Here is a 15744-nt window from a genome sequence, read left to right as displayed (position 1 = left end):
CTAATGAATGTGGAGGATAAGGAGAAACAGTCCAATGGTGTGGTTTCAAAACAGCTGCATGCACAATGTGGGCCATTTATTATTAAGGGCCGGCAACAGCCTTAGTCTGTCAACACCTTCCACACAAGGGCCCAAAACATGCGCAGCATACGCATATGGTTTAATTTCAGAGGAGAACATCTTTGCTGACTGAAAAGAGACGTCTGAAATGTGCCTGGAGAGTCAATAGCAATCAACACGTATTCATAGGCTCCTGCTGAACTATGCTCTCACTTAACTCGTCAGAGCCAATTTTGTCACATGGAAATATGCAAATGCCCCGCCGGGTCTGATGTAACCATTCTGATGGTAAAAACAAATGTTTTGGGTGGGGGGGAGGCTGCAATGTTTGGCCACACTGAAGTGGTTGTGGATGACACTTGAATCTGGTCGAGATGCCATTTCCCTTTTCATGCTCTTTCATGTTGTTTGGAGTAAGGCTGCAAAAGCCCCTCTTGTATTGGACTCTGGGAGTGCAGAGGAGAGTGGGAGGAAGAGTGAGGGGTGGGGGGTGGTGAGAGGTTGAATCAATGCGTTCTCTAAGGCCTCTCTCTTCTAGCTTCAATGAACCGGCTTCAGGGAATATATGAGGGCATAAGGAAAGGCTGTGAACCACCAGACCCTGACAGCAGTTAGACACTGTCACAGTGCATATATAAAATTCACCAGAAAAAGGGCCGACAATTACCAATGAGCCTGCAGGGCAAAAAAACAGCCATGCACGAGTTGCCAGTAATTAAAATCTTTAGGAGTGATAACATGACTACTTTTTACAAAATAAATAGAAAACGCCCACTGTTGGAGACCCAGTGATATCCGGCTATTGTCTGAGTGAAGATACTTTGTAATACATGAATAAGACAGAAATTGTAAGCATGGTAAGACTGTTACCACTAATTGCTACTTTGTCTTGTTAGTGTCAAGGCATTTGTTACATCCAAATTAAGACACATCGCGAAGGGAGCACCGGGCATATTAAAGCGAGGAGACACGCCAATCAAAGTTCACTTGCATGAGGCACCGTACACTTACTTCATTCAGAGACGTCGCTGCTCATTCCGCGGAGTCCCATCCGACCCGTGTTAAAGCGCAATCCAAAAACAACAACACTGAAGAGCGGAGAAATTAAAAAAGCGACACCGGAGCCTAGCCAACACAGTCTATAGATCCCATTATGTGTGCGCTACATTGTTCGCAAGCGGCGGAGATTAGAGGTAGCAGGGAGAGCAGACTGGTGGGAATAGGCGGAGCGTTTTTACGCATCCTCAAAACAGAGTTTTCAATGAAGCTGCTTTCTAACAGGCGGGGTCGTGATACTTAATATTTAATTTTATCGCGTTATGGGCGAGAACTTAAGCGCACTGATGAATACAATATCTCCGCCCACTTTAGGGTGTTTACGTCCGCGTACCCAAAACCAGGAAACTTCAACCCCGCCTTCAGCACCGCAGCTGGAGTGACAGATGGATATTGCCAGCCGCCTGCTACAGCTAAACCGGGGTTTGACATAGATACTCTGGGTTTTAACAATGACGATTAAAACGAATAGCGAGCCCCAAAAGTGGCAACATCCCCCATACGCCCCCCAAAAGAATCCTCAAAGGTTTAGGACTGTGTCAAGAGTCAACATTTAATCCGTCACAGCTAACAAGCTGTCTATAGTTAAAAAGCACCGCAAATGCGAGATGTGAGGGGTTTCCAGCAGGAGAAACTAATTTAAAAGCTTTAAAAAAAAAACAAAAAAACAATACGAGGCACGTTGCTGTTCACCACAACATTTTCATAGTAGCCAAATTGCGGTGGTCTGCAAGAGACACCAACAAAGGCGTTAAACTGAAATTCAAAATCCCAGTGCTACACAAAAGCGAGAGGAGGGAGAGGCTTCTTGACTTGACACGCCAGGAAAAATGATGACAGCCTATTGTGCTTTAGTTAGGGAGGGCGTGGAGTGAGTGAGAGAGAGAGAGAGAGAGAGATAGGGAGAGGCAGAGAGGGGGAGAGCGAGAGGGAGGGAGAGACTCCCAGGCGGGTTTGGTGATGAACAGGCATGCTGGGAGCACTGGGAGCTCAGCTGGGACTGTTTGCCCAAAGCCGTGAACAGCCCTCATCAAGGCCCTCATAAAATATTAATCCTGCACACAAAAGCACCAACACCCACGGACCACCACACACGGATCAGCACACAGGGAGGGGGGCCAGGGGGGGCCCCACTGACCAGGCCCAGGCTGAAGGGATGGGGAGAGGGGTAGAGGAACAAGCCGAGAGGGCCAGCTATTATGGAAAGATAAGACACATAGGGGAAGAAAGAGAGAGAGTGAGAGAGAGAGAGAAGGGAGATAAAAAGAGAGAGGAATAAGAAATATGGGGGAAAATATAGAGAAACAAAGAGTGAGTTACAGTTGCATAAAAATGGGAAAGATGCTGTGTTTTTTGGTAAGACAGGGAAAGGGATAGAGAGAGAGAACGAGAGATGGAGAGGGAGGAAGAGAGAGAGAGAGAGATGGAGAGGGAGGGAGAGAGAGTTACTGTGGCAGGCAGGCAGCGAAGGGACCATAATGAATGGAGGGAGAGGGGGAGGGGAAAGGGTGAAGGGTGACACGCAGTAATTGGGGGGAAATGTGTGTGACGGCGGGAGGAAACCATTATTGGCAGGTGAAGAAAAAAATCAGAGGCATCCACCAAATAATGAAATGACCAAGGTTGAGGAGGGGAGGGGGGGTGAAGAAAGAAAGAGAGAGAGAGCACACACACACACACACACACACACACACCCTTTAGAAAAGAAGAGTACATGGAGACATTTCTTTTGAAGACAGTTGTCGGAAGTGCAAAGCTGATATCTTTGAGAGAAAGAAAAAAAAAAGAGTCGAGGATATTTTGGCTAGCGAGGGCGACTTTTCACACCACCAGGGGCAGACCCATATAAATGCAAACAGCAGCACAGCATTCCCGGTCTTTGGGAGAGCGCAGGCCCCGACGGCCCCCAAGAGCCTTGGCAGAGTGGCGGCCCAAGCAGTTGTCTAGCAGCATTCAGTGCTGTGGGCAGAGGAAGCCAAGGCCTGGGCACTCCAGCAGACAATGAGGGGGCTGTGTGAGGATGCAAGCCCAGGCCCTCCCCTCCTCCAAACACGCAGGGCTGCACCAAGGACACACACTCAATTAGGTGTCTGCAAATACACACACACGACACACACACACGCGCACACACAACACACACATACACACACACTCACACAAAGATACAGACAAAAACACTTGCACACATACAAAAACCCGCACACAGTAGCAGATTCAACAAAACAAATAAGACTAGGCTTCTTTTCACAGTCTTGTCACAAGCGAGGGATGCATGGTCCATAGCAACACTGCAAACACACACACACACACACACACACACAACACATTCACATAAAGCCACGCTGACACAACCCTGAACAATAGCACTGATTACATGCACACCAAATCGATTCAAATGTCGCATATTTTTGGCAGTCGGTTAGTTTGTCAGTCCAGAAGATGTTGCGGAGGCTACTGCTCTGTCTTTTTGTACACAACCAATCCCACTTCCTCTCTGGTCTACTGACCGAGATTAAAATGGTTGGCAGGGGACGATTTCTATAAAAAGGCAAATAATTGCAAGCAAAAACACAGCACAGACTGAGCGGTCTCTTCATAAAATCACATTCTGCTTAGTGCAGGTGTGATTATAGCCCACAAGCAGATACCACACACGATGGCAATGACACATATCTGAACATAATGATTTTTGCACTGCATTTTTTTTTTTTTTTTGTGGATGGTTTCAGCGTTTTCTGGTGCCTTGCTACCACATTTGAAAAAGGAAGTGAAGACATATCAGACAAAAACTTTGGTTGTTTATCTGTGCAGCCCACGTAAGAATGTGCGTCTGCTGACGTCACGAGCAGCGAGTGCTCTTGGCTTGTGCGTGTGCTCTTCTGTGGGGTCTTCCAGCGACTGAAAGATCGATTGTGCCATTTTTTTCCACCACCAGGCTCCGGCAGTGACCCAAGAGAGTCCGCTGTCAGGGCGGACAGAGACTGGAAAACAGGCGCAGGACATTCTTGATCTCCTTCTGTCCAGTCCATCACTGTGTTTGGGTCTTTCTGTCTGTCGCCCACCCCATGGACCACTTCCCACCCCCATCTCCCCCCATCTCCCCCCCTCTCCTCCCCCTCCTCTCCGCTCCGCTCCACTGCCCAGCGCACAGTACAGTCCAGTCATGGAGCGCGGCTCGAAAACGCACAGACAAGCGTGACTATTAAAATATCAAAGCGGGCTACGATAAAGATGGCCAGTGTGTGTGTTGGCGGAAGCGGGCTGACCTCCCCTGTGTTTCGGACGGCTCTCGTCAGGACGCTGAATGGTGCCACTGTGGCTGGAGGTGACCTCTGACCCCGAGCGCCGTGGCGCAGCTTCCTCCTCCAACATGGTGAGCCAAATATGCGTCCGTCGGGAATAATGAGCTGGCCAGGCCAATTACAGCCGGCTGCTCCGGCTCCCATCTCGGTTTTCCAGCAACGCACGCTGCATGAAATGTAGTGGAGTGAAATGTAAGAGCGTGTGTGTGTGTGTGTGTGTGTGTGTGTGTGTGTGTGGGTGGGTAGGACAAGACAGCTACAGCAAGTCAGATGGGGACATCCATGCAATCTGGAAATTGCTCCTCCAAGGATCCACAGTGTGATCAAAGAGTTGCCTCAGAGCAGGCACCAACAGCTAGCACCTGCATTGTCTTTGTATCAACAACAAGCATCTGCATTGTGATATGAAGGTATCAGGGTCGCGTAAAAGCTGTTGCAACACCCTTACATCTCTTCAGAAGGGAGAGAAAACACAGTTTGACACAGTTAGCAATCTGCGTCCAAAATAGTGGGTGAGACCCCAAACAAAAGTAGCTTGTATCGCCACACCCCTGAACTGCCACCTCACAGCACCCCACCGTTCCCACACCCCCGGGGCGGCTCCACAAACTTCTCTCCCGACTCAAAGCCGAGGAGTTTAATGAAGCTGAACTCGCCGAGTCTCACTCTGGGACAGACACGATAACACGTCCTTCACTGAGACACATTAGCACCATTCCCCTGGGTGCCCGTCTGAGCAAAACAATCACCGGCAAAGGCAAACAGCCTTGTTTATTTTGATGAAGATAACAGCGGCGTGGCGGCGCACAAGCACTCCAATCGAGGGGGGGTGGGGGGGGGGGGGTGGGGGGGTGGCGTGAGTAGCTTTTACTTTTTGTGGAGATCTTTATCAAACTAACACGCGCCTTGCTCCTGAAATAGCAGCAGGCGCTGGCTTAAGCCTCTTCCAAGTCTTCGGGGAATGAGATCCTCTCATAGAGTTTCATAACGTGATGATAAGGACGCTCTGTTTCTGACGGGGCTCAAGCAAGCAAACACAGAGAGAGAGAGAGGGAGAGAGAGAAAGAGAGAGATAAGGAGAACGATAGATTTTCCATAACCATCAAGGTTTCGTAATGTGATATTCCGATTGCACGTTTCTCATGAGAGGAGCGCGAGGGGAGAGAAAAGGAGCGCAGGGGCGTGAAGGCATCTCAGGAGGAACACCAGACCCCAGGGTGCCTTCTTGGCTCAGCACTGACACGCCCCAAGAGCCCACGAAGGCTGGGGAGCTGAGTGTGTGTGTGTGTGTCTCTCTGTGTGTGTATGTGTGTCTCTGTGTGTGTGTGGTGTGCGTGGTGTGTGTGTATGTGTGTCTCTGTGTGTGTGGTGTGTGTGGTGTGTGTGTGTGTGTGTATGTGTGTGTGTGTGTGTGTGTGTGTGTGTGTGGGGAGGGGGGTGGGTGGCTGACAGTTCTCTGATAACCATGTGGCATAACAGGTTAGACAACAACCACAAGGGCTGCAGTAACAGCAGTTGCAGAAGCAAAGCACTGAGGCAGGGAGGAGGAACAGAGGGAAATTCACAGGAACTCATGACAAAACCACCGAGAAACCAGCAAGCCCAGGAGAAACAGCCATTATCGCTCCAAAACAGCAAAGCCCATAAAAGAAGAAAACAGAAACTAAAGGGAAAAAAACCCCACACACCCCCTACTAACTCTCTTATTTCTTTATTATCATGGCTGCCAGTGAACGCAGTCAGGCTGGAAACATCAACCAGGTCCTTCATCAATCAGCCGAAATCAAATTTTTGTGCAAATTTCTTCCTATATTTGTGCGGGAGACGCAATAAGAGCCTGGAGTGGGATGATAAACAAGTGGGTGTTAACAGCGGGGTTTAGCCTAGAGCAGATCTGCAAAGTGTGCATTACTTCACCAACATTAACTGGCCAGATGCAGATAGTCAGCACTTAGCCTGCTCCGGCATCTTTAGCATGCGCTAATCTATACTTTACCCTTTAATCGGCTAAATATCCATGTTCATACATGTATGCAACATGACCACAATAACTCCCCACCCCCTGCCCCCTACCCCCTACTCCATTAAAACTCTCTCTCACACACACACACACACACACACACACACACATGCTAACACGAACCCAAACATCTACCCCCTGCCTAGTTGCGAGTGCTCTACCAATCTTATCAGCTTGCATTGCGACACAGATCGGAGATGGATCCGCTTTTCTTTGTCATTACCCTCCTTTATGAAAGGAGAGGGGAAAAGAAAAGCAGATGACACAATTGATGTTTCTGCCAAACAAAGGGACTAAAGAGGATCGCGCAGGGGTTTAGCCGTGAGGGCGGCAGAGGGGTGTCACGAGGGGGGGGGGGGGGGGGGGGAAGTGGGGGCGTACAAGCTGGCGGTGCGTGTCCACGTTAGACGGCGTGGAGAGACGGTGGAAGAGAGAGAGAGAGAGCGAGAGAGAGATAGAGCGAGGGAACGGAAGATCGCGCTGAGCGCTCAGCGAGCAGCGAAACAGATGCCGGCGCTTCCAGACAGCTGCGGGAGCAAAGGCACCAATTAGACTGCCACCCCTGCCTCTGACACACATTATTACAGACTCTATAATCTACACTGGAGATCCGCGGCCTACATGATGCACCACTCCGCGGAAGGAAGGGAGCAGTGACACTAGCAGACAGGGAGGTATGGAGCAGAAAGAGAAAGCGGAAAGAGAGAGGAGGGGGTATCTTCTCCAATCATAAAAGAAAAAGAGTACAGTCTAGACTAAAAGAAAAAGCGCACTTGCAATCTCAACTATTAGGCTGCAACAAGTCACTCCCTAACTGAACACCTCAGCCTTCTACTGCATTCAGTAGAGGGAAAGAGAGAGAGCACACAAGAGAGAGAGAGAGAGAGAGAGAGAGAGAGAGAGAGAGAAAGAGGGAAAGAGTGTAAGCAACATATAAAGAGAGAGAGGAAGAAAGAAAGAGGGAGTGAGAGAGTGTGTAAGCAACATATAAAGCGAGAGAGAGAGGAAAGAAAGGGCGAAATCAAATCTTGGCCTCTCTCTGCACATCCTTCCCTCCCCTTCCCTATGATTATACTGCTCTCACGCTGAGCCGCTGGGCGGGCATGCTGACGATGAGCTGGGGACGTGCTGAGGAGAGCATGGGCCTTCCTGTCCTCCCTGAATTGGTCATCTCCTGCCAGAGACAGCTGTTAACCACAGAGAACTGCGACTGCTCCCACTGTGACCCCACAGATAAAACCAGCACCCATAAACACCCTCTCCAGGCTCCAGCAAACCACTGGCTCCCCAGGCCAGTTATTAGCCAGCGGAGTGCATCAAGGGCCAGACTCGGGGCCCCTATGGCTTGGGGTTGCTGGGGTGGGCTGGACGGTGTGTGGGGGGTTGCCAGTGAGCGTGACAACCAGAGAGAGTGGCTGTCTTGTTAATTGAGATTGGGGGTGGGGGGCATTTTGGCAGACAAAATAGGGTTGAGACCTTGGTCATCCTCCTCGGTAGCCTATAAAAAGCTCATTGTCGACTGGGTAACTTTGTAAAGGCTCGTCAACGTGCTTCAGAGAGACGCCAAGCACACAAAACAGGACCACAAAACACACAAAGGGGCCATATTAGCCGGCGCTGGAACCTATGGTCGCCTGACCTCCATCTTAATGGGATAAAAGGCTAAATTTCATTAACTGCTCTCGTGTGGGCAGCCAGGGTTTAGTGACTCAGGATAGGACAGAGGAAGCGAAGAAGAGGTGGCGGTGGGGAGACAATTGTCGGAGAAAGGAGTGCCTAGGAAAGGAAGAGACGGAAAGGAAAACAAAAGGAAAGGGAAGAGTACAGAGCGAGAGAGCGAGAGAGAGAGAGAGAGGGAGAGCTGGAGTGTCTGACGCCCAAGAATAGAATGGAATGAGTTTACCAGTGTGCTGCACCCTTCACACAGTAATAAGATGGTTTGAAAACCCATCTTTAAAAAAAATGAGATACACAAACACGCTAACAGCCCATAGTTATCTGCTCCACTTCAAACGCAGTAGTAGAGCGTAACGTGCATTTACCAATGGTGGCCCCATTAGCCCGGGCCACTAAAAGTACACTGGGTGTGCGGAGAGCGGAGCAGCGGAGCAGCGCAGAAGCCGTGTTTAAAGTAGCACCGGCGGAATAAAGCGCCGCGCTGTTCTGGGAGACTGAGCATTGTTAAACAGCCGGAGCGCGAGAGAGCAAAGCCCGGCCATCAGATAACAATGCCCCGGCCCGCCGAAGGGAGGACCGCTGGAACATCAGGAAAAGAAAAACACCCATCAGGATTTTCCAGCCGCCTTCGCCACTGGTTTACCCACACTGCATGCCTTGGCTCACTTCGAGTGGTTTTTCCTTTTTTTTTTTTTTTTTACCCCTTCTATTTTTTTCCAGGCACAGAAATAAAGCTATTTCCTGGGGTTTTGTTGGGAAAAAAAATACACCCACTTAAGAAGATATTGCTTCTTTGGTAAAGGGGGGTCGTTGATTCATCCTTTGTCGGGAGATAATTGTCTTAAGCTCTGTGGTAATTGTGCTCTAATGGGGCTATGCGGGCTACACCTCGCTAAATCGAGTTAACCCGCCAACAATATTGAGAAAAATGAACTACCATGACACGCTGCCGCGGCCGCTGTTGTGTCTATTATCGGCATCGGTGATAAAAGTGCTCATATCCTGGCCCCGTCGTTGTGATGTCCCGCATTCTGCTGCGAGACTGACGGCTGCTCTGTGTGAGGGGTGGGGTGTGTGTGTGTGTGTGTGTGTGTGTGGGGGGGGAGCAATATACAATCAACACTGGTGGCTACTGCCACCCTGCATGCATGGCAAAACGAACACAACAGAGGGCAAGGGGGGCTTTAATGGGGAGGACATGAGCGACTCCCAAAGCCAAAGACACTGCCAGGGAGACCTTCACTAAGCACCACACAAAACGCACTCACCCATCCATCCACCCACCTCTTTGAACAGCGAAGCACCGGGCGCCTTTCATTCATGTCATTTCGTTTCATTTGTTTGGCAAATGGGTGAAGGGAGAGACGCAAAGCGAGTGTTGCTGCGTGTTGTGCAATGAAGCGCACCAGGGGGCTGAGTACCTCGTTTTCACCCCCAAAAAAAAAAGCGTTCAAAAGCGTCCTAGATTATTGCAGCGCAAATCCTCAGACTGTGTGGTATCTCCAATCCCCAGATGGGGGAGGGATTGGAGGGAGGGCGGTGGCCATTTGTCACTGAGGACTAGGGATTCAATGCCTACCGTGTCAGGATGGGGGACTAAAAGGGGGGGAAAAAAGAAAGCTGCGATTATGGTATATTTTTAAAAGTGTCTTTGTGTAGTTTTTTAAAAACAGAGTGCCAGTGTTGTTGTTGTTGTTGTTGGTACACAAACACTGACTGCATGTCCACACCGTGGCCTTATTTTCACGTAAACCGATCCTGATTTTTATATCGAAAGAAATTAATTACGCCTCATAGGGAGATTTGGGGTGGATGTTTGAAGAGGATGAAGGAGCACCCAGTGAAACTCCGCTGGGAAAACGCATGATATATCAAATAAAACCGTGCATGCATTTTTAATGGCACCTTGAGCGCATCCAAGTCTGAAGTTCCTCCTTTGTGCGCTGGGCTGGGCGCAATCTGACAAGCGACAGGGAGGGGAAGCGCAGCGGTTGGCACGATCAAGGGCTCTTCACGCTACACACTCTCATATACATACACACACAACCATAACGCAAACCCCCTCCCCACATACACACATACACACACACACACTCTTCGGAGCTCAGTCACCACACTTGACGGGATCGGTGTCTGAGCCGGGAGCCTCTAATCTGTCTGTGCGTGGTCAGGAGCCCCCCGTACCCCTGCCCTAATCTCCTGGGATCCGCCCTGGGGAAGGCTGCCTGCCTGCCTGGGCTGCCTGGGCTGGCGGGGCTAGCAAGGCCCACTGCCTCCTCTCCTCTCCTCCCCTCCTCCCCTCTCCTCTCCTCTCCTCTCCTCTCCTCCTCCCCTCTCCTCTCCTCTCCTCCTCTCCTCTCCTCTCCTCCTCCCCTCTCCTCTCCTCTCCTCTCCTCCTCTCCTCTCCTCTCCTCCTCCCCTCTCCTCTCCTCTCCTCTCCTCCTCTCCTCCTCTCCTCGCCACCTCCTCCAGGACCTCCCTTCTTCGGTTGCCACCGGGCTGGAGAGGCAACTGGCTGTACCAGGCAGCCACACCTTCACACCTTTACCACACACATGCATGCATACACACACAGACATACAAACACACACACACACACACACGCACTCACTCACACACAAATAAGGAGGAGGACTGACAAAGGCGCAGGGGGTGACAGGCTGCTTTTTGATCAGTCGAAAACACACTTCATCTGATCCGTCAACAAGAGCTCATTATGACAATCAAAAACACACACTTCTCGCCGGCTCTATCACAATATTTTGTGCTTTGGGAGGTGGAGGGTTGGGTTTTTTTGTAGTTTTTTTGCTTTGCATTTGTTTGACAGGTTTTGCAGACAGTTCCAGACAAAAGGTAGTCTAGGTTCTACTAGTCTACTCAATTCTTTTCTTTGTTGTTAACAAGAGGTTTTCAAAAGGTATCACAGATTTTTTTTTTCATTCAATGGAACCATGTGACAAAATCTGGAAATTCCATCTGAATGATGAAAGATGAAGCAGATGGTCGGACAGATTGTGTTGTGGAAGCAACGTGTTTAATCGTCCACTGTGCCTGATGAAATGGCCAGTGGTATTTCCGAAGTCCTTTAAATGCTTAATACGTAGCCTACTTTTTTTGTTGCTATTTTGTGTCAGTGAGAGAGAGGCACAAATGCCTGCCTCACTGGTGTCCAGAGAGTTTTGGAAACATGAGGCGAGTGTTAAAGTGATAGTCAGCAGTGTGTCAAACCGCAAAAACCAACCACCCCCCAGAGCCACACACACACACACACACACAAGCACCCAGCCCAAGCACGTTGAAACACAAAACAAAACGGCATGCATGCTTACATTCACAGCGGGACCAAACGCAAAACTGTGAGCCCCCCTCGAGTTAATCTTGTTTTAGAGCAGGTGTAGGCACACAAGCATTTCAAATCCTGCCTCCCCCCCTCCCTCCTCCTCCTCCTCCTGCTCCTCTTTTCCACCTTCCCTCTCTCTGCCTCAGAAAGGGAGATAGACCCACCCTTGCCTTCTCTACTCATAACTGTCCCCTCCCCCCTCTGCTTCCTCTATCGATGAGTCTCTCTCTCTTTCTTTCTCTCTATCTCTCCGACTCTCCCTCTCTCCCATTATGTCTTTCTTTCAGTTTTCCTCTCTTCCTCTGCCTTACTCTCTCCCACTCATCCTCTCTAACTTACACATTTCTGGACCAGACAGACCAGTATTGCCACTCGTAGCTTCCCGTAATCATTTGCATTCCCCAAGCAAGCCACAGAGAGCAAACGAGGGATAATTTGCATACCTGTGTAGGAGATGTCAACTGAGACCATACAAACAGAATTACATGGTAACAGATGCCTTTAAGCAGGCATCATCAAGTGCAGGTCATGCACACAAAACGGCATATTTTGAACACATCCAACAATGTGGGGAAGTTGTGCCTGAGCCGTGTAACTAGGTTTCAAAAGCTCCAGAGACCCCCATGCACACACAACAACAGAGGCCATCGGAAGAACACGAGTTATTAAAAGCCACACAACAGATCACAAGGACTTTAACGCAATTCATTAAGCCATTAGACATGGACTTCCACAAGCACACATTCAGACAACTACAAACATGCACGCTGGGAATCCATGATTTGAAATGAGATAACAAGTGTGTGTGTGTGTGTGTGTGTGTGTGTAATGGATGCATCCTGGTTTGGGGAGGCATGTCCCAAGGTGTGAATAATGTCTTTGTGTAGCATGTGTGCATAATGTCTCGGAGCGGTATCTGTGAGCACAGGGGGGTGTGGACCAATATTGTCTCATCCTCCCCCAGTGCAATCCTCCCCCTAATCCAGCCTGAGCTGTGAGGGCAGTCTGTGTCAAATTTTCAAACAGATTTGAGACTTGCAGAAATTCACAACCGAAAGTAAGAATGACTGACATTACACCCTGGAGATTTTAGAGACCACAGCGACAATGAACAATGCCTCGGTCTCACAGTCTTGCAACCATGATGCAACACATTCAACAAAATCACAACACAACCGAACTCAAGCAAAGTCAAGTAGCAGCCAGAGAAGCAACAGCAGCAGGGGAGGAAATCTACGGAGGCTTCGTCTTTGCTGTGTTAGGACTAGACTTTAAATGAGCTGCACTGCACCCAACATGTCATGAAGTGGCCTCCCGTGAAATCAGTGTTTTCTGACATGAAGCAAATGCTGTTAACACTTGTTTTTCCCCAGGATCTGACAGAGGAAGGGAAGGAATCTGCTGATTAAGTAGAGGCAATTAGCCATCCTTAGCTAAAAAGCTACGCTGGCTCTTTGGCAATTGTCTAATACACAGAGCACATTTTAGACTACTTAGAACTGTAGCAGTATTGACTACATGGCCTACTGTACAGTTTGGGTGGGGGAGAGGGGACAAGATTAGAGATTATTAACAAGAAACATTGTAATCAGGGTTGTGGAAATCCCCTAATCCCAAAGCCATGTGCATGGAGGAGAGGAGATTTGGTGTTATGGGAAGAAATCTAATAATATCAAAGTATACCAAGAAAAGAGGGGTAGGCTAGGCGAAAGGCACAGTACGCACAGAAATGCACATTGCACTTTATATCAGTTCACTACAGATTCATTGAAATGGCAATAATTCTCCATAAAACGTGTTGCTTCACAATGTTACAATGGAAGCATGTTGTGAAACGATGGCGTGTTATCACTGTATGACCTATGCCAAATTCGAAAAAATCTGTGATTGGCAATCACACTGTGCAACATATGACTCCTAACCTCAAGGCGCATCTGGTCTAGATTACATAAATCCCATAACTCTGACTCACTTGGATTGTTGTTACACATCACCTAGCCATTTCGGTAGGCCTATCTTTTGACTAATTATCAACCAAAATGGTTAGAGGCATGTTACTGCTGTAAGAAGGGTATAAGGAAGGACACAGCACAGCTGTAGCTCGAAGAATTTCACGTAACTGGTGGACTTCAGAATAGATTAATAGAACGTTCACTGTGTCTGTTCAAACATCTTCATGTTCTTGCATTGGAATTGTTACAATGTATCTAATTATGAGAGGAGATACGTGGAGATGGACGTGGACCAGACTTCGCTGTCTAGGCCAACTTGGCTTTTGGGCAGAGGAATGTTGTTCTCGGACTCCGCAGCGGCACAGACACCGACAGGTGAACCATCAGTAATACCAATGACATTCCAATACTTATTTGGGGAACACAGTCAGCTACCAGCCAATCTGCTGGCCAGTCTAAATACACAAACTTTGTTCACTGGCGCACGTCGGCTCTATGTCAGAGAGGATTTGCTTTATTCTTTGAAGCTAGCTAATTATTTCCACTAGAACTACAATTCTATCGTGAATGGGTGAATTTGGGCCAGTAAAAACACTTGAAGCCACCGGGCGTGGAAGAATGCAAAGTATTTCGTATGCAAGTGGATTTTCTGTGGGGCTCGTAACGACGCGAATTTAGAATGCAAGCACAAATGATATAACAGCTCTTCCACACAATAAACTATGATAATCTTAAGAAGTTGATAGGTTAGTTAGCCTTTGCACTGTATGAACCTGTTACACTTAAGTTATATGCTCCGACATTAAAATTGAGAGCGCTGGCATTATCATTCTCACCACTTTCAATTTTATATGGATTCATGTGAGAAACGGCAACTTCGCATTAGGTGAACTTCAGGTGTCGGTTGTCGTTAACGTCAGAGAGCCAACATTAATTCGACAACGCTCCGTCTACTCTATCGTATGGCTACAGTTTTCATGTTGATTCTTTTGTAAATACTCAAAACGCACAAACAATGGCCAGACAGTAGGCTAAGAAACTATCCCATAAATTAACTCGTCATTACTTTAGATCTGGAAATCGCAGTGACTTGTAACCTATCAGCTAGTCAGGAAAACATACATTGAAAGTGGACTATTTGATAGAACAAGAAAATCAACCTACCTCGCGCAGTTATCGATGCGCTGGGTGTTATCCACGGGAAAATGCACTTCACGCAACTATCCTCTGTATCGCTTAGCCTACATTGAATTTCCAAATGATGTCTGTCAGAGTTCAGGTCTATCACCCCCGCCCCAAAACTGAAGTGCTATCCAGAGGCTTCTAATTCCCCGAGTAGGGTATAGGGAACAAGAAGCCCACAATGCAACACGTGGAGTCAGATATTCAAGCACAAAAACCTTTAGACTTCACTCCCAAGTCGAGAGTCAGCACCGGAATCTTCAGAGGGAGCGGTGGAGGACGCTATTCGCTGGGTCTCCAGCGCCACCACTTGACCCAAAGTTGGTAACTCTGGTGAAGGGACGAGCTCAACTATCATTCGTAGCAGGTAAATGACTTGATGTATGCAGAGATTTACTGTTGCGTTCCCTGAAGCCCATGGAAGATAGGCCTATTGAATTTCTTGCTTTAATGAAGTTTTAGTTGATAGTCTGCCACCAACTAAAAAGTAAGATAACGTGGCCCTATCCGTTTGCAAGTTAGTCTAGCTACACAGATATTTGACTCATCTAACACCTAGGCCCATTTCAGCAAAAGCTACCTCGATAGCCTATTTGTATTTAACTTATAAATACTGCTGAAACTGATGAGCTTTGTGACACCTCTAGCCACAATCTGCCTCATGCCAGCAAAGGCAAGGAAGTCCATAGAGATCTCAAACTGCTTCGTCGGCAATGGATTGGTAGCCTACGTCCGCTGTAACTTCCTTAGTGGCCAGCTATAATGTGTTAGGCATAGGCTAGTGCAAGGTGCCTGCCACAACATTCTGTGCATGTAGTTTGCTCGATCTGCTTCACTCACTGATGATGCCTGCCAAGCATGCTATAAAAATACCTTCCAACACTATTATAAATGACCATGAGCAAAATGCATTCATGTACAAAAATGAAGCGTACACATAGAAAATAATGAAGCCAGGACGAGGCAAATAAATCAGTTAGAATTTTATTTACCTAATTAAAATGGCACTGAGGAAATAATAATGTGCATAGAGTCTCTGTGGGGCAGGTTTCAGCAACCTTCCGATTGTGCTAGAAATGATGCCGCAAAGCATTCTGATTTTACAATGGCCCAATATTGCTTGGAACCAGTGGAGGCATGCTGACTGACCTGAAG

At 48.2% G+C, this 15744-nt stretch overlaps 1 protein-coding gene across 3 annotated transcripts in view; it reads right to left on the bottom strand.

Annotated features, from left to right (window-relative positions):
- plxnb3 (plexin B3) overlaps window positions 1-14750 on the bottom strand; it is a 67419-nt gene extending 52669 nt beyond the window's left edge. For 2 of the 3 annotated variants that reach the window (XM_062541394.1, XM_062541393.1), the window contains exon 1: window positions 14572-14750. The gene's annotated coding sequence lies outside the window, so the exon portion shown is untranslated. Of the gene's footprint in view, window positions 1-1071; window positions 1179-14571 lie in introns of those variants that run through there. The other variant, XM_062541395.1, reaches the window with a different exon arrangement.
- Between the last annotated feature and the right edge of the window lie 994 nt (window positions 14751-15744).

This window comes from Sardina pilchardus, chromosome 7 (assembly GCF_963854185.1).
Source record: "Sardina pilchardus chromosome 7, fSarPil1.1, whole genome shotgun sequence".
Lineage (NCBI taxonomy): Eukaryota > Metazoa > Chordata > Actinopteri > Clupeiformes > Clupeidae > Sardina > Sardina pilchardus.
This window is presented reverse-complemented; position numbering and strand designations above follow the sequence as displayed.